The following is a 20,798-nucleotide window of genomic DNA, read 5'->3' as shown; positions in this document are numbered from 1 at the left end:
ATATATTCTTATTCAAAGAAGAATTTTGATATATTCCATTTTTGAATTAGCTGGAAAAAAAAATATTTCTTTATGGAACCTTTATATCTCATTATTTACTTGCATCCATGTCGCTTTTGAGTACCCTTTGTGCGTTAAATTATTCATTATATCTTCGTCGTTTGTAAAGGTATCTTTATGATTCCTGTTCTAAAATATTTTGCAGACAATAAAGAATGATATGAAATGAAAAACTTGATCTTTAAACTAATATCTGCTCACTTGAACGTCAAGAAAAATGCCAGAAGTAATAAAACTGTGATTATTTATGTCTCGTTGACCCAGTCTAATGCAAACATTGGACACTCAAACAAATTAATCCTTAATCCAAACCGTTATACTATGATGTCTCCAAATTTTTTTTTTATTATTAACAGAAAATTTACAACTGGCTCTTGGAGCCAACCAGCAAATTTGCTCGATGTGTGTGTCGCACGTGTGGACGACGCTCAGCAGCGTTTCCATTAACAATCAAAATTTATCAATTACATTTTTAGATCAGTTGGCTTCTGTCTCCTCAGTCTTCTCGTTGTTGGTGCTTGGTTTAGCATCTTAGCTAATTCTTTGGGATGATTTGTAATTTTATTTTTATATGTAGTTGCAAATTTGTTTACGTGCTCGTTGACATACTGTATCCCTAAATCTTTATGAATGGTATCGCCAATGACATACCATGGTGCAGCGGTTATGATGATGTCTCCAAATTATTACATCAATCCGACGACTTTAAAAAAAAAAAGTTTTTCTCGCGCTAATATTGCTATTTCGACCACTGTGCAACGCTTCAAAGCTTCGGATTAGCCTGACAGCGGGCTGCAGTGGCCTCGGTGTGAAAATCACGTCGCCTGATTGTCCAGTGTCACTCGACCTCAGCGGACGGTGTCAAGCATCTTGAAAAATGCAGGACTGCGCGAGCCGCAGCCCACGGCTTTTTTTTTCGCGAGATTTACGTCCGCAGGAATTAATAATCCAGCCTGCGAGCTTGGAAATTGTCGCGGCTTTGAATCGTCAGCGATTCATTCGTACCTCCCCGCTCCCGGCTCTTGCGTTACACCCCATTGAAACAGCGCGTCGAGATTAATTTCTAGATCCGGGTTTCGATGCAAATTTTCTTAATTTCGTCGAAATCGTCGAGCATCGTCGATTGGTAACGGCGCGGATGTTCGTAAATATTTGCATTAAATCTCCGTATTCTGAAACAAAGAGTAGCTATTTGTTTCAAAAGGTATCGATAGTGGACCCCAGGTTTGCCGGGCAGCGAGTTTAGCCGAGTTTTAATTGGCTTTATTTCCTCGACCGAGTCGTTAATAAAAGACTGAAAATAACGGAATTCTCCTACTATAAATTGGAGACAACTGCTTTCGTTGTGTATGTGTGTGTGTGTGTGTGTGTGTGAAAACAAATTTTGCTTTGGATAGAGGAAAGGGAATTCGTTCATTGATTATGAGAACTTCTATTATGTTTTCGACTATTTTCATCGCGAAAGCTAAGAATTAAGACTAGTTTGGATTAGTTATAAATATGTATCATTGATCTTCTTTTGTACACATTTGTATCTAAAGTATGTACTTTGTGTTTAGTACTGTAGCTACAAACATTGCTACAGCCCCTTGTTTATATCGCGTGCATATCGCGCATTGCATTGTTTCCTCCTCGGTGCTTCTAACACCGAAAATTATTATCTACGTTAGTTTTTCGCTAAATTCAATATTTCAATCTTGCGATTACCTCCTCGGAAATTGCATTCAATATTTTCTTGATAACTCGCCTACATAGATACGTCATCAAATATTGAGTCTTGTTGAGACTCAGCCATTTGAGATTGCAGCAGTAGTTAAATTATGCTATTTGATTTAACTTTGAGATCCGTGAACGAAATGGCTACTAACGTAAATGGAGCAGGCCAGTCAGGAGAGTCCAGAGGGACTCCCTCTCGTTGAAAATTGCAAATATGCCTTCTGTTTCGTTCTAGTGAATACCGTGTTGTTTCTTCGTTGCCTATGTGTGCACACGTCTGTCTGTATGCGTGCGTAAGTAAATACCTTATTCGGTGCTTCTCGTTGTTCTTTACACGCAGAATGTTCACTCACCCCTAAAGCAATTACAAAGCAATCACATTAACGTCTTTTCACTTCATGATATTCTTAACATCTTATGCTACGATTTAATTCTGCATGTATTTTTCGTAACGCACTCAACGCGTTCTCTACCTTCTTTGAATAATTTATGTAGCAATAAAAGTTGGTATATTGACACTTGCTCTGGACATTGTCTCCAACGTCCTTTTCTAACATTTCCAACGTGTCGAAAGTCAAAATTCCATTTTTGTAGTAAAATTTAATACAAATTCTTTGCTGAATTCTGTTACACATTCTAAACATCGCTGGAAGCACTATTTTAGGTTAAAATAAACAAACGAATCTCCACGACTGTTGCAAATATTACAACATACAGTTTGACACATAGACGTTTCATAGAGTGCTACCAATAAAAAAGAAATTAAATCGTTCCGATACCTAAGTCTACGTGATTTAAATGTACATATAATTTGTGTATAATTTTTGTAACTATAATCAATACAGTTTTACAAGTTTTTGTGCAATTTTCAATATCACATTTTTGTACGTTTTTAAACAAATTCTAAAACTGTATTTTTTCGTATCTATATATATATATATAGATACGAAACTTTCTTCTTAAACTTTCCTCATTCACGACTTAAAAGATATAAAATAAAAATATGTTAATATTTTGTGATGATTTATTGATTAGGATATATATAAATTGGGCTTCTTTCTGTATTCCGCTATATTCTGTATTTCTGAAAGAAGCTTTTAATATATATATATTGTATCCTAATCAATAAATCATCACAAAATATTAACATATGTTTATTTTATATCTTTTAAGTCGTGAATGAGGAAAGTTTAAGAAGCCTTGATATAGAAAGACAAAGTTAAACACACTTCAGTACCGAAAATTTTAATGATTCACGGTATATATTTTGGTTTGACAGTTTAAGAAGGTTTACACTACGGACTAGATTTGTAAATATTTTGGTTTTGCACACGGAGAACGATTACGGTACGAAGGCTTCCGTGACTCGCTTTACACTCGTTCACAGTCTACGTCGATAGCTTTCTCGGGACGCGTATGTGTATCTATAGCACTCAAAGGGTTAATTAAATTCTATTTACGTGTTCGCTGGTTCGACACGGCGAGTAATTTCTCCTCGCATTCCAGAACATTCTCGTCGTGAACGCGGGAACCGAGAACTTCGTTGCAACCACGAACTTGCCATTTTACCCCGTGTTCGCGTCATTTCGATTTTTACCGTTTCAACGGTGACGCGCTGAAAGAGGGTTGGCGCATTTTTCGGGACGAAAGTTAGCGCGCCCACGCAGCGGTCAATCTTTGGCGACTCTTCGGACGATCTAACAGTGCGTTTCAAGCGAGTCTAGTTTCCTTATTAACGACAAGTGTGCGAGTTGGGTGTGAAAATCCCGTACAAAGCGTTACTGTATTTATTGCGCGCGTTCTTTTGTTTGCGGGACTTTGCGGTTTTTTGGGATCACACGATTGTTTGTTTGGAGCGGTGACCACGTCGTATGGGCGTGACCCGTTCGCAGATCAGTGGATCGTTCTGCACTCCCCAAGCCCGGTCTCCCCACGTGAACGCGGCGCGAGGTTGCGGCCCTGAAGCGACGCTGAGCGTCTGTATTATTTACTCGTCAGCCACCACAATGTACATATTTCTGTTGAATGAATCTACGTAGAAAAATACAGAAATCTATTTGTACTTTTATTTATCCTCGATAAAGCCGTGTAAAAAAGCGCCCGAGACTTAACCGGAATTTAACCGAGACCTAACCCAGACCTAAAGGGACATTAAATATTGTAGATTTGCTGCGTGAAACCTAATGGTGACTGAGAGTCACCTCTCGAGTGCAAAGGGTTAATAACACATAATTCATGTTTCTACTAGTTTGCGCCGCAAACCGAAGAACTGCCGGTCTCTTAGTTTAGGTAGCATTAAGCTAGATTAAGTACCTCTTTATAATCGTCGAATATATCTTTGTGTGGACTTCATAGCGCAATTTTTAGTTTAAATAAACATTCCCTTGTTCAAGCTTTTCCCTCTACACCGTGAAGGTTTTTGCGCCGGGCCAAGTTCGCGTTGTACCGGGAATTCATGTGCCCGTCCACTCACTTTCGCGAGTTGCACTCAATTATTTTATGTAGTCGTGTTTATATAAACAATCTAATTTTATAGTTATTCATGTTGTAACAGTAATGGAGCAAAATGAATCGTGCACAATTGAGTAATGTAACATAAAACGTAAAGTATTGTGCAACCTAATATCTTTCTATACTGATTTTTAAATCGCCGAACTCTGGTCGATAAACCTAATTCTCTGAACACCCCGAGTAGGTAACTTTTCTTCTTTCGAGGGGATTTTCCTGTTCACCCGGCATCTTCTTGCCGATAACAGCGTATTGTTAATGTGAAAGTCTCGCGGAGTACGTTTCGATCCTGCCGAATGACACGCGTCTCGAAACTTTTTCGATGAATAGCCACGCTACCCTTCCCGATAATTCGTCATCCCGAAAAGCGCCCGAGGGGGTTTCATCCCCCGACGCGTCGTGACGGTTTGTCCAGCTGAAAAGGGTGCGTTACACGCGAAAGGTCGGAAGGGTGATAGCATTCCGGTGCTTGAACTAATTATTTTCAAGTTGGTGCTGCGCACAATAGTCGAACGACGGAGTTTCTTTTGTAACCGGGTACGATTAATTCCGTAAAATGGTACCCCCGAGAGTGCTTGGCCCTTGCTACCCTTCCTGACGATCCTCTTGGCACGGTTCCTCGCCCCGAAAACCCCGTTCGCCATGCAAATCCATGCGCTGCGATTCCCATTAAGTCTCGAATACTTGCATCCTTCGTTCAGTCCTTCGACCAACTGTTTTCGCTCGATACCCGTTTTCTTTTCCGTTTCAACTCTCGTTAGTGACGACCTCGAGCTACGAGGCCGTTTCGTCGACCCGGAAGTAGCGGATGAAGGATTCTTAAAATTGTGGACACTAAGAGAAACTTTCAGTTATTTTTCTTATCGACTACAGTCCTTTTCTTCTTCTTCTCTTCTTCTCCTATTTATTTATATATGTACGTATAAGTTTTCCAATGAAAAATCGAAGGACTTTTTCAAAAAGGCAATCGAACAACTCCCTTTACAGCCTTTACTGTTGATTAATATTTAAGATTTCTTTAATAAATAAATCTCGATAACATTTCGACTACTTTTCGGTCCCCTTGGTAATAAAAATATACAGTTATTATTTTATGCTCTTCTTCTTTTACTTCACGTGAAAAACATTGGTTCTGTGTTTGTTATATTGTAGTTGCTCAAGGTTCTCAAAATATCTCCAGAAAATTACATTAAATAAAAATTCAGTTGTTGAATTTATAACCGTTTATATCAATCGCGTTTTTCTCGAAACGCTGCTTCTCAAATACGGTTACGCGTTATTTCAAAGACAAGCAAGGTGTTAATTAAATTGAACAGCTCAATTAAGCCGCTAATGGAGAATTGATCTCGAAGCTCGCTTCGCCGCACCCCGATGGATCTAGAGACGAACGTCGTCGCAGAAATCACGGTATTAACGACATTAATTTCAACCAGGCCGTCAACAACATTATTGTCTCCCTGGACAAACGATGGCGCGTCTGCGGCTCGATTGTATGGCTTCGCCGACAATATGTGCTTTACCTACCGCGTCCGTCGCATAATTCCGCGACGTTCCCCGAGTGCACGTTTGTCCCGAAGTCCCTGCGATTCCGTCGGGAACCAACTTCGGTCAACGTGTACGAATTGGCCAACAAAACAAGACAAGTTTTTCTCTTTCCGGAATTGTGCACGGTTCTGTATTTAATTTTGCTCTCTGCGCACGTTAATTCTATTCCATTCGTCCATTGAAAGTTAAAGGGACCCTTTCATCAAGACTGCGAAGAAAAAGGTGATATTTGCAATTTTCTTTCGAGGAAAGTGTACGACAGGGAGAAAAAAAAAGTGTTTGACATTTATAAACAAAGTATTCGAAAGTACAATCAATTTTTCGAAGTGTAATTTTTTATACGACGTCAGACCGATTTAAGGGTGTATTTTAGTCCAGAGCGTCAATTTTTAGTTCTTTTTGAGGATTTTTTTTTCATCCATAAGGAATTTTTGTAAAGGATTCGCATTGTGAAAATATACACAAATTTTACGCAGGTGAAAATAATGAAAATTGAACGTAATACGAGTGATCATGTACAGTCTTGTACATACAGAAATTGAAAATTCCAAAAATGCCAACATTTTAATGTTTGAATATCAATTTTTTAAAATTCTTTTTATCCTTATTTTGATGAATATGACAGAATAAAAATTTTCGTTTCAATCACAAAATGCTAAAGAAAAGCCTAAATTTAGGCACAGAAATGTGAATACAACAAAAATGCTACGTACCTTGTTTAAATGACAAAACTATTTCAATGAACTATTATGTGTGCGGTAAATTCCGTAAGTATTCATATTCTCTTTGTCTATCGCAGCTAATTCTATTCAACAGCGCTTCTGTTCATCTTAAAAAATTAAGCAAAGTATGGATACCGGTGAGTTACGTATTACACAATTATTTACCGATGTAGGAATTATGAAAATTAAATCGCTCTCGGACCACTCGATCGCATTTGTTAAAATAGACCAGTTAATGTTATAAATACAGCATTGCTTTTATTATTAATTGCCTTAGCGAACAAAACGATTTTATAAAATTTATCTAGCTCCCCCCGACCCAATCATTCGTTATGTCATTTGCATCGGCCATAAATCTATTCCAATGTATGTCAAGCTGGTCGCAGAGAATAATGTATTTCGCAAAACCTTTCTTGCTGGTGGAAACATCGATTTTGTGTACACTCGATACTATGTGATTTACGATCGCGGAATAATTCACCGAGTCAGAATTCCCAGGATGCCCGGTAATAAGATAAAAACTGGACTTTATGGATAAATCTCGCGCGTGATTTGTTTTGTACAATTACGGATATACCGGTGTAACTTAGCGCAACTATTTACTCGTATCGAGAACGAATCGATGTTCCCGTATCTTGTCTGTCCGAGCGAATCGTTCGTCAGCCTCATCGATTTCTCTCCATAAATTGGAGATGAGACTCGTAGAAGCGAATAGATTTGATTCGAAATCGAACGGATAAGAAGAGAATCCAGGGAAACTGCGTACCCAGGAGCCATGATAATATCGAACCGGTTATTTTCCAATAGTCCTAATAGAATCTTCGAAGCATGCACTTAAGGTAGGACAATGAGTGCCATCGGTATCGTCTATATCGAACGATAATGCCCGTAAAGGTATCCGGATAGAACTTTTCTATCGGTTTACGATTAAAAGAAATTAAGCTTTCAGTTTTTTATATAATACGCAATAGTCCCTTTGGCGCCTTTCCAAAGCTCGATTTTTATGTGAACATTTTCTCGGTTATTTGAAATAATAGATTTATTAAAAAGAAATGATCTTTTCAAGAAAAGTGTTTTTATTATCTGAATCAAATGAAATTTACTTGAAAGACGGATGTAATTAGTGTAAGTACATCGTTTTAAACAAAGATAAGAAGAGAGAAACGAAGAACAACATTGTCTATTAAGTGCGTTATTTTTTCTTGCTGGATAACATAGTTGTTTAATTACGTTCATGTCGGAAATACACAATTTTGACAAATTTCTTTCAGTTTCAATGGAGGTATTAAAGTGAAGATTTATTAAGATTTATTCGATTAATTTTTTATCTATGAATAAAATAGAAATATTTTATCTTAAGAATATTTATTTTTAAAATATTCCTATTTTATTCATAGATAAAAAATTAATTAATGAGTTTATGAATTTCCATAAACTTGATATATGCACTTTGATTCTAAATATAGTAGAATATTTTTCTTTAACAGTTTTATACTTTACTACTTTTTTAAAATAGAGATCCTATTAATTACGATATAATACATTAATCCTGATGCGTCTACGGGTGAATAAAGATGGTGCGTATCGATTTTGTGTGAAAATTAACTGTCAACTTTCAACTAGAAACTTTTTCTATTATAGAGTTGTAATCCACTTTTATTGGTTCGGAAAGTTGTGTAAAACTTCAAGAAATTCAAACTACGACCCTCGTGTCGATTCTGCTTTCGATAAGTCATTGGTTATAGCTTAATAATGAATGTAGCAGAAGGAACTTTCAATTTCGCCAGTTTCGTATTTGTCACTTTGTTTTTTCGCGTTCAGACATTTTATCAAAACGGTTTATTTATATATGACTGATCAGAGAATCATATCCACTGAAAATTTAATTTTGTCGTTAATATTGAGAAGGTTATTCAAGAGAAACCAATAGAGGGTGTGTAATAAACTTCTTCGTAAATCTGAAAATATTTTCACTGTAATATTTTACCTGAATTCCGCAAAATCAGACTTTCAGATGACTAATCAGAGAATCATATCCACTGAAAATTTAATTTTGTCGTTAATATTGAGAAAGTTATTCAAGAAAAACCAATAGGAGGACCGAATTTGGCCACTTCCCTCTATTTTCCGTGAACGCGAATGAAAAAATATTCGTTATTCGCGGTTCGGGAATTCGTTTTTTCTTTTGCGCTCTCGTAATACACCCTGACGACACACGCTGCGAAGAACAAGTTCACCATGCGCCCAAAGCTGTTCGCCGTAGTTATTCCGGCAAAGTTTCGATCACTAGCAGCTAACTTTGACCACTCACACGCGTATATGCACACGAACGCGAAAGTTCCAGTGGAAACCATGAGTCTGCGGTACAAGTAGTTAGGCATTGTGTGAGTGTACCCGTCGCAAATTGAGACAATTTCGAAATACTGCGGCCTTGTCCATGGTGAACCTAAACATGATTATTTCATCATTCATCGAGGTATACGGTGGCCATTGAACGACTTAACGAACACGAGGCAGTTATGAAATAACACGAATCGTAATAGTATCGTGTGTTTCGTAATCAATCTTCTCGAGGTTAATGATTAGACCGCCGATGTTTATAAATTTATGGCAAATGGAAATAAGGATAAATATCTATCAGGATGCGCACGAATGTAAAAATATATAAAACATCAACAATAATATACATGTTGTATAGTTTAGAAAGTAGATAAAACATACATTTCATTCAAATTTAAATTCTTTTTTTGTATCTGTGAAAATCTGAATTTGCATAAACATTCGCAATAAATGATTCAGATGAACAGGACAAGAACGAAATTATTCATTTTGTGTGAAAAACATGAATACAGTGGATTTTTCTTTGCTTTCTTAACTTTTTGCGACTCTCTCTTACTAATTAAAGAGACAGAATACCCATTGTACGATTTAATCATCCTGTCATCTAGTATAAGTATGTTGTTTCGCAAGCTTAAATCACAGGCAATATTATAAGATCTCGAAAACATTTAGACGCTAGTTATTAGATTTCTGTGCAGCGTCAGAAGTGCTCGGATAACTGCGTTACTCTTCTTACCCCAAGAGTTGAAACGATCCCTCAGAGCTGTGGTATCCTCCTAGAAGTAGTTTAAAGAATTCAATTAAATTTAACTTCCAAAAGCTTCGAGCACTGCTCCACCCACGTAGAGTTAACTTTAAGAAGAAACCTCTAACCTAGGCTGAATAACATTTTGAGAGTTATTAGTAGAAAGTCTTACGTAGTATTTGGTATACATCAATATCGGCTAACAATGCGTCGATGAAATAAATAATTAACTGACTAAGCTTATGCATATCTTTTAGAACCTTTTTATTGAGTGACAAATACTATAATTATACTTCCCGAATTTTTCAGAACATCTTATGTAAATATTTCTCTAGAACAATGTCTAAAATTGCCTTTATTATTCGACTTTTATTAATTCTTAACCGACCATTATAAATTAATACGATGAGAATTTTCGATCCATTGCGCGAATTAATAATCGTGTAACAATATGGACAGGTTGTATACGTTGGCAAATTAATGTAGTTTATATTCTTCCACGTAATGGAACGTTAAACATTTATTACGAAATTATCACTATTAGTTTCTGGATATTCTGAAATTAACCCTTAACTTAATAAGCCAAGAACTTTACACGCTATTCAGGTAAAACTTATAAAAGAGTAGAAAACTATATCGTGTTTTTTTGTGTTTCAAAATCTGACACTTAAAAACTTGCAAGTCAAAGTATGATGAGAATAAGTTGGAATTGCCGGTCGATATCACAATTAAAAGTCGGAGTGTTAAGGGATAATATAGCACTTATAATCTCGCTCGAAATACTAATTAGATACAAAATTAACACATATTTGTAACGATAGTTTCCGAATTAAAACACGGGCAGAAATTCCTTCCTCGCGACGATAACTTATTAAATACACGACCGTAATCTCTGTGCTTTCTTTAATTCAATATCGCCTTGGAAAGTCAGTTTTTTCACTGTCTATGTAGCGCTTTATAGAGTAATGATTACAGTCGAAAGCCCGCGCATCCCATGATCATATTTACCAACTAATTACCCATTTGCCATGCAAATCCGCGCTCTGCAGGGAATTCCCATTAAGCTTCGATTCTTTCTCCGATTTCTCTCTCTTCCCCGTTAGCTATCTCCTTTTCGCTCCTTTTTCACCTCCTAATTCCACCAGGGTCCCTCGGCGCACGTTTGTCTCCGATACCAACCCTTTCTTTTCCCGCTGCTTAAACTTTCGTATAATGTCGGTGTTTGTTGATGTGAAAACTTGAATTCATTTCCGTATCTCCGGTTCTTCTGCTCTGCTGGTATCCACAACACCTTGATACGGGGAATTATATTGCACTTGGAAACACTTACAACCTGCTCACTATACACTCTAAAAATCATTACGATAAACGAACGTATTTTAATATTTCGCTGATAAATTAACAGTAATATTTGTAAGATGTCAGGGAAAGACGGCAGACGTGAGACAGGACTCGAACAAATTGTAGGTAGGTCTAACGTGTATTATTGTTCAAAACGAAGCATTTTCCACGCAACAGATAAACACGTAGAAAAATATACGGAAAGGAAAATGTAAACCGGTCTCGAGGGGAGATTGACGAGAAATACCGCAAACCGTTCCCTCATTGACTATTTCGAACGCATTTCGGCGTAATTCGCAATTCGGCCAAAGAGTTGTCGGCACCTTTGATATGTTCGGTCTCTTCTTACGTATTCATTAAATTTAAAAAGGATCTAAATCTAAAAGATTTTAAATCTTAAAAGATCTAAATCTAAAAGATTTTAAATCTTAAAAGATCTAAATCTAAAAGATTTTAAATCTTAAAAGATCTAAATCTAATTTCACTTTACACTTTACACACTTTACTTAAATGCTTCGATTGAATCGTATACAATTTAGAACGAATGAAATTATATTCTTAGAATGAATACAATTCACAAATGAATGAACGAATGAATACAATTATATTCGTTAAAAAAACATTCTTGGTTTCGACACTCGTGACATAATATATTTAAGAAACTTGGCGGTTTGTAAAATAAACACCTTTGGTCGTTTACCTGGAAAAAATTGTTCAATCTACTAGAAAAAGTCAAGAACAGTTAATTTTATAATATTCATAACTCAGAGGAAGATTCTAAACGAATCGCCGACAATGTTAAAGCAAGTGTGCATGAAGAGTGTTAATATTAGGAACAGGGAAGAAGTGAAATCCATGGTGTGCTGAATAGACGTTGCCACTTACAGGAAGAAATTCTTTCGCAAAAAGCAACGTAAACGAAAAACTACGCGATGACTCTTTCCCAGCTGTCCGCCGACGGAAGAAATCGGATTTTCGGCGACATGTTCGCGCCGTCTTCACCATCAAACAAAGTGCTCCGACGAGACTCGAGCGTGAAAAGAAACGAGGAAAAAAGGGACGACAAGGGAAATAAGAATGAAACGGAACCTCGCGGTTAAGTATACGCCGAAACCTCCCCTTTGTATCGGCGTTGTCGGCTGAGGAATTATTTTAGACTTGTTAATGCAATTTCCTTAAAAGCTCGCGCGATATATCAGCACATAAATGCGCGTATATTTCCGTCAACCGTGGCTGTCGGGTTTAAAAATATACAGTGTCGGCCATATACTTGCGAATATACAAATAATTATTTTCGTTACATGTATTACATGACACCAACAATGACTGCGATTTATTTCGTAATATGTACTATTAGGTTGTCCCAAAAGTTTCTTTCGTTTTATTAATAATTAATTCATACACAATATTTTATGTTTTATGTTACATTACAAAATTGTGTACAATTCATTTCGCTCCATTACTGTTACAGCATCAATGTCTAAGAAATTAGATTGTCCATTTATATAAACACTGCCACAGAAAATAATTGAATGCAATTCACGAAAGAAACTTTTAGGACAACCCAATACTTTCACTCGTCACTTTCTTTCATAACTAGACTGTATACATTTACGATTTACAGTAATATGGAAAATGTACGAAAAATATATATATATATATATATATATATATGTTGAATATATTCTACAATTAATATAACGATATTGTTATTTCATTTTGCATAAGTGCACATACCTTGTGGTTATGTTTACCATTATATTAGTTTGTATTATAAATGCATAAAATCCGCAGTATATTCGTAACTTATGTAGACTATAAGTCAATTTAAACTTGCTTGCATTTGTTAAATATACATCTGAGCCTTTGATAAGTTGAACTGGAATCTAAACTGTACCCAATGTTCGTACTGTACGTACCACCGCCTTCTGTTTTATGCAATATCGCGCTCTCCAGGCAACCGTTCGTAATGCAGACGAGAGGGTACGTGAAAAATGTACGAAATAAAGTATAGTTCGCATGTGACTCCATGATTCCTGTTGCAAGACTCGAGAACACGAAACGTTTTACCAAATTCAAATGACTAATATCTGAATCGGTATGGACACGTGTCTACGTTTGAACACCTAAATATCATCGTTATCTTAAATAATACGTACAAATATTTGTCACAAAAATTGTAAGGTTTGAGGAAACGAAACATTCGTACCACATTATGCATCTATTGAAATCTTACAATTTCTGTGCGAAACATTTCCGCGTATTGTTTAAAATAACAAAGATATTCAGATAAATCGGAGGCCAGTCAATTTAATTAGACGTTTTATAGAACTTTTTCAATCGCACAGCAATCCCATTTATTGTTCGATATGGCTAATGAAAACTCTTTATTTGTTTGGTTTTTTTCTCTGTATTTCCGTTCCCCTTTATGTGTTCGTCTCTGAAATCCATATTTTCCAGATTGATGTTTGCTTTTCTTCTTTCATGTTACTCTCTCTTCGTTGTTAGCACGTTAAAATAATCGTTATATTCCGATTTTTTAAATATTTGTACTTAAATATTTTGTAACTCAAACACGATTGCAGCAATAGTACCCTTCATTGCAATTATCTAATAAAATTCTACAATAGTAGCATCAATTCTTTTCATATTGAAATATAACAGGTGTCCAGCGGGTTTTTCACACGTTGAATATCGTAGTATAATTGGTTTTTATGAAAAACATTTGAAGACACTGAAACATCAAAAATCAAAGTGTTCGTATAATTTTGATTCACAGTCCATTGAAATATTCGTGGCTTTTCCTGTAACATTCCACGGAAAGCAGGTCAGCGGAAACGTTATTTATCGAAACTGTATTCACTACTTTCAGTTAATTTCGTGTAAAACGTAAACATCTCAACGAACCCATTAATGATTCATTTCTAGAATTAACCCAGTATGTTTTGCGCGTTTCCAAAGTGAAAGATCTGTCCGACTGCACAAACAAATTTGATTACTCCATTAAACGAAACCAATTTTCAGCCATCCACGTTCAATTATATTCGAATCCTGTGCAATTTCCACGGAATTATGATAACGTCCAGAACATTTTACGCTCCGTGCACATTTTACACATTACCAACCAAGAAATTGTAGTTGAAACTGCAAATGAAATTTAAAATGGAGTATCCAAATGAACTGCAGATGATAACCTCGTTGCGGACATCGTTCTCTTTGGATGTCCTTAATTTCATTAATTTTCCGAATTCTACAAAGTCTTGTGGCAGATATATTTTTAAAATTTTCTACGCTTTGAAAAAACGCAAAAAAAAATCGATATTTTAAACGTACTAAATTAGAATACCCCTTTAACGTTTGCGTTAAATTTCCTTCAATTCTTCAATAAGAATGAGGTAGGAGAAAGAGTGGGTGTGTTAAAATATTTCTGTAATATTATATCAAATGTCTCAAGGATGAACTTATTTATTATTTTTTATAAATGCTCCATAAACAAAAATTCCTTTTCAGGTATGTCAAAAATGTAATTCTTCTTTCAATGTTAATTTATATTTCAAACATTTAAGATATATCTTACAGATACATTTGTGTTTATATTTTATATACGTGTATATTTTTCAGATTTGTTACGCTTTGAGAAAATGCAAAAAAAGTCGATATTTTGGATATTCTAGATTAGAATACCCCTTTTAAAACCAGTCAGGACCGAAATCGTGTAAATTTCTCGTTTCAAATTCTCTTTCACCCTATGTTACGTCCATATCGAATACGCTGTTCGCGTAGGATAAGCAACAAGTCGAGATAAGCTCGTGTCAGATCAAAGAAACCCGTTAATTCCATGCATCGCGAGAATTGTTCTCATCTTCTAGTAACAGGCTCGTATACGATCGAACACGCCGTCATTCCCAATTCTTTCCTCATCGATAGAATTTCGATACGCTTTCGCCGGTCAGCCTCCCACCTCCTGCATTATCGAAGACGGTAAAACGATTTTCCGGCCTCCTCGAGCATGTATCGTGTTTTGCTTTGAATCGATGCCTCGTCAGAGGGATTCCTAGCTTGTTTAACGGCGACACCGTTGAAGCTAATGACTTCTTTTCCCGTCAAAAGTTCGCGAGTTCCCTTTGATCCCAGCATCCGTGCGCCTCCCGTCTTTCGGAGATTCGCGGAAAGCCTTTGACTGCCAGACAGAATCAATTCCTAATAGCTTCTTTCCTTTATCGCATAACGTACTTCGTCTTACCCTTTAAGCAGCGCCCCTTTGTCTAGGCCCCAGGGTCCACCGAGTCCTTCCCGCGTTTAAGATTTATTTTTATACTACCACTTTCAGCGAATTCAATTTCCGGATGCTGACGGATGCGCTCGTAATTCAAGATTTTTAGATAGGAGAGACTCGTGAAATCTTATTTCTTGTCGAGTTATCTGATTGCTCGTCGACCGGCGTGCGTTATACTGTCCGCTCGGGGAGTCCAGGGAAATAATTGAGCCGTTCATTACGATGGCGATATAAATCCATCTTTTTCGTGAAACGCAGATTTTTCAATGAACGTTTAACCCTCTTAGTACCTTGGATCCGATATATGGACCATTTGTTTTGAAAGTGGTGTAGGGGCTGCCGGATGTTGGGGGTGTGTTTGTTGGTAACTTTTTAATTCAATCCTTCACCTTCGACGCTGTTATCACCTGCAAAAATGCGTAACAAGTCCATACGCGAAACCAGAGAATTTCTATTGGAATACTTTAGAAGTACATTCCTAGTCTGTGAATTAGCGTGTTTTAAAAATAATGAAATTTTATCTTCGACATATTGACAGAAGGAGTTACAAAAGTAACCAGTACTTCTTATTCCAAGTCACACTTTTTAACCATAGATAGTGCATAAATTAATTATATATGTACACCTATTTATCACGAATACTTCGCTATGTTAACTGTAAAGGAGAAATGAGTTCAAAATTTAATTTTTCTTTTTCGTTTCTATCTTAACGCAGTAATTTACATTATATACGTTTGTCAGAGTTTTCACAACAATTTCTGCTTTCTAATTGCAATTATTTTTACTACATTACGTATAACAGAGTAAAAAATATATTCTTAGTAGTAGTATTCGTTCGTAATATCATCATTCTCTTTCTCGCCGTACAGTAACGATTGTATTTTAAGGTGAAAGTAGGGAATAAAGCATACTTAGCTTTTCAATCCCTGATAAAAGTTATCACAAAATTCTTGTCACTCAAAGAATTTGCTCCTGCGCTATCTCCCCACATAAATTCCCGTTTCCCTTCGATCTAATTTTCGTTACGATTTCTCGTTTCTCCAACTGCTTGTTGTACAAGGACTCAAAAGAAGGGAGGTGATTAAATATACCTCGGTATCTTTAAATAAGGAAGTCGAGAATAAGGCAGTCTAGAATGTTCGCGAAGAGAAAAAACAAGACGCGAATATTACATCCTCTTGATACACGAGAAAATGAGTCCTTCCTTCTTCTTTGACCTCCAAATGAGTTACTTTTCAGGGCAAATGAAAAACTTCTGATATTACTTGTCGTCAAATATTACAATCTTGTTTCTGCGAAGTACGATGTCGGCAATGAGAGAGCAGCCTGTACGAATGAAATACTGGATCCCCTTCCTGGCAAACGATAGTTGTTAAAGTACCCTAACATTTCTGCTTTTTTAGAGTTTTGTATGTTAAATTGAATCCATCTTCGATTTACAATGCTATTTCTAATTTTTAACAGTCTCTTATGACGCGAGAAGTGTTTTCATATTTCTGAGATATGTTAATATATTAATAAAAGATATATTAATAAAAGACTCGTCGATATTTTATGGTTTTTATGAATTGGCCATATATTCGTAATATAGACGAAATTAATTGTTACGTAATGTGCAACTAATGCAGAATATTATTGCACTGAAATAAAAGGATACATTAAAAATTAATTAAAAAAAAAAACAGAATTATGTGGAATCTATCTCGGTTGAATATACAATACTTAAAAATATTCGATATAACTAAAGTTTCATTTGTATATACGACATTTTATATGCACCAACCTAATACTTTTTTGATACAGAGTGAGCCATTTAAAACAGACCACCTGAATAATTTGCTTACTTTTAGCGAATTCAGTAGTCGATAAACGTCTGGGTCAGTATGCTTAATTATAAAATAATTAATTCTCATTTTAATAACAGAGCCTTAAATAGTCGCTAGTATGCACAGATGGCCAGTTTTAAATGCCTCACTCTGTATATCGCGCAGATTATTTAAAAAGAAAGAATAATATATTACGTATTTAGTCACTTTTAGCAAACTCCAGTAACCGTGGAGAACTTTTAATATTTCACTGCAGCGCACATGAACTGACTATTCAGTTTCCAATTTTAGTTTAGGATATTTAGCTAAGGTATTTATTTTGTTTAATTACAAAAGTAAGAAGAACTGATCACATTCTGAACTGATTCAACATTAAAAAAAAACCAAAGTTAGAATAGTCCATCATAGTTCGGTTATGACGAATCACGTTTCAAAAGCGTTGTCAAAACTACATCCATGATTCCAATATCAACAAAACTATAAAAGAGAAAGACATAGCCGTACACAATAGATTTATTCAGTTTGATACCGACTATAATTATCACACGTTCTTTGCTATATACTCTTTCGCGCAGATCAAAAGCATCAGGATCAAAGACACGTCCTTTTTAGAAACGTTCATTAACATCGAAACTTCGTCAAAGGTCCAAGGCCTACTATTGAACGACCAAATGCGTTTCGAGTGCTCTTTGTAGCCTCGACCTCTTCATACTGTGCAAAACCTGTAATCTCTTCTCTACGCGTATCAGTTTTCCCTTATGTTCTTTTTGTAGCTAACTTTAACGTTCGAAATGTGAACCTTCGTCCGATCTTTCAACTTCTTCTACACAATTAATTAAACCTGAAGAGGATCTCATGGAATATCCCTCTCCACCGAGGTAAGGTCATGTAGAGATTTTTTACACCCCTCCTCTCTCTCTTTCGGGATCCTTGCGTAATTAATGAACCTTAAGTGTTGGCCCTTAAGTATCGGAACGTACTGTTTTTATTGTTGATATCGATAAAGAGGAAAGAATAGCCTTCCAGTAAAATTACGTTCGATTTATTTTATACGATAACTAACTTACTCCGGCTCTCTGTTCGCACGTGATTCAGAATTCAGTACAACATAATCTAAACTCGTTTTCGTGTCACGAACAACACGTGAGTGTACGTAGAAACCTAATTACCAGATAGGAGAGAAGTTGGGTAACCACGAGCACGTTATGCGTGGACATGTCCTATCGTTGCATTTTAACCCACTTGCACCAAGAAGTGGAATACATTGAGTTAACCGTATTATCGACGACAGAAGATTGTTATATGAACGGATCAAATATTTTTTCTTGTAATTATTTGTTCAGCATTGGTAGTATATGATGTCATTTTTACGTCGACGGGGTATATCGAAAGGGGCACAGTACTGTAATGGTTCTAAAACGAGAGATATTCTCAGAAATTCTTTGTGAAAAACATATGCATATCCTTCTATACGACGTATTGTTTTGAAACTTTTACGACGTTTTATTGAATATTTAAACAAACAGCGGGCTCGTTTCAAACTTTTTTTGATGATTCTAGACCCTAAGAAAGTTCCATCGTGTCCGAAGATTTTTGTGAGTGGACCTCAGGAGGGCCTCAAACAAAAATTCAAGAAACCAATAAACGAATATTTTAATTTCGGCAATGCGAGGAACTCAGTAAAAATAGTTAAAAAATTCTAGGGAAATTATTTCTCAAGTTATCGCCAAAAAATCCCTTTCGATACTAATTTTCGAAAAGTAAAGAAAATGTTGAGTTCTGAAAAGAAAACTGGACCACCACCGAATAACTGAGACGCCGAGGTCCCGATTTTTCCCGGTTATCCAGAGAACACTGCGTTCCCACTCCTGGATATAAATGGGACAAATGTAACGTCACGAAGTAGCCGTGTTATCGTCGCGGCACACGATGACGCTTCTTGTTTCACAGCGAGTTGTACAGAAACGAGTCGCGCAGTTGGATGGTCCCATGGTTATAAATGGGAAAAATTGTAGGCAAGCGGCGTGAATCCTCGGCTAACCAGTACTCGCAAGAAACAAGACGGAGAGAATCGGCCGCGTTACGCTCTAACGATTATTGTTGGCTCCCGACATTCGTTGCTCTCCGACAACGACCGGAAACATACGTGGAAAACCGCAGATGCCTTGGTATACAGTGGCGATTTCTTGTTGTTTTCCGCGAACTCGACCGATGAGAGGGGAGGATAGAAAAACGGGTGGCAAGAAGATCGCTAAGACTTCCGCGAAATACGCACTCGAGGAGACGAGCGCCTTCGACGTTAAAACTTGATGTATCTATTAGGTTCGGTATAGTTCGGCCGGCTTTTAAAAGTTCTGCCGAGACTGAAGTGACGATGCTACTTTGCCAACTCTCTGATAGTTTTATGACTTTCCAGACTTACGGGACAGTCTCGTTCGCGGCGAATTAGCGACTCTGGGGAACCTTACGCGCGAGAAGTTTCTTTGTTTCGTCCGTCTATTTTCGAAGTTTACCCGTTCGTAATTGTAGCCTTTCGGAACGGGTACGTTATTGTTATTGTTTTAAGCTTCATCAGTAACATGAAATCCAAGAGAAATTAATACACTCCTTGCAGGTGCGAGTGACTAGAGTTTTACTCATCAAATTCATTCAGGTTGAGACACCTAATATTTGTTGTAATAACACATATTGTACATGTTTGCACTTTTTGTACACATGGCATAATATTACCATATCATTAGAAATATTAGGGATATTTCAAGTTCAACTCTTCTTGACTTTTTACAAATTACTACTCAAGGTAGTGTAGGTCATTTTATTATACACCTTTGAACTTGTCTATTAATTAGCTACAAGATTGCAATATTGAAAATACCCCGTTCCGTTAAAAAAAAACATTGATGACCTTAAAATTTCAAAAAATATGATGTTGAGCTAATTTTTTTTACTCTAACCTTTTCCTCTGGAGAGATATCTTCGTGTCACTAAAAGTAACGAAGATATTTTAGCAACAAATCTTAAATCACCCTTTATAATAAATATTCTTGAACTATTCCGGTTTTATATTTAGAGTATTTATCTCGATAGAATTTATATTTTTTATTTACGTCGAGTACTGATTTGACCATTGCACGAAACGCGGTCTGGGATCACCCTAATCCCATTATTCACGACGTAAATCGTAGCGTCGATGGAACGGTCGTGGAAAAGGATTGCAGGGTTGATAGGTCCGGTATTTCCCAACCGAAATTGATTATCGACAGGTCCGCGGATATCGGTAAGGAAAAATCGATGTCGATGCGCATTGCGCGGATCAATCATAATCTGTTTCGCTTTACACGCGGTTAATTATTCGAAATCAATTCAGGGTGAACGTGGAACGATTGACGTTTTAGCGAGACTCCACGCCTTTAATTAATGCCGATACCGCTTCTTGAGTTTTTCACGAGTCGAGGCTTTTATGAATGCTCATTCGACGCGTTTCACCGAATTTATTGAGTTGTCTGGAAAGTCTATGCCGATTTTTAGTAGGCCAGGTCTGAATATATCGAAATGGTTGTAAATAAATAGCATGTGGACATCCCTTAGAAGGTGGAAAAATTGTGGAACAAAATGGTACTTACGTAATTCAATAAATATATATATATATATGTATATATATATTGAATTATGTAAGTATTTTGTTCCACAATTTTTCCACCTACAAAGGGAGGGCCACA

At 36.5% G+C, this 20,798-nt stretch overlaps 1 protein-coding gene across 2 annotated transcripts in view; it reads left to right on the top strand.

Annotated features, from left to right (window-relative positions):
- LOC128885614 (cadherin-87A) overlaps positions 1 to 20,798 on the top strand; it is a 272,729-nt gene that overhangs the window by 221,020 nt on the left and 30,911 nt on the right. The gene's annotated exons all lie outside the window — the stretch shown is intronic.

Source organism: Hylaeus anthracinus, unplaced genomic scaffold (genome assembly GCF_026225885.1).
Source record: "Hylaeus anthracinus isolate JK02 unplaced genomic scaffold, UHH_iyHylAnth1.0_haploid 11981, whole genome shotgun sequence".
In the NCBI taxonomy this organism is placed as follows: Eukaryota; Metazoa; Arthropoda; class Insecta; order Hymenoptera; family Colletidae; genus Hylaeus; species Hylaeus anthracinus.
This window is presented reverse-complemented; position numbering and strand designations above follow the sequence as displayed.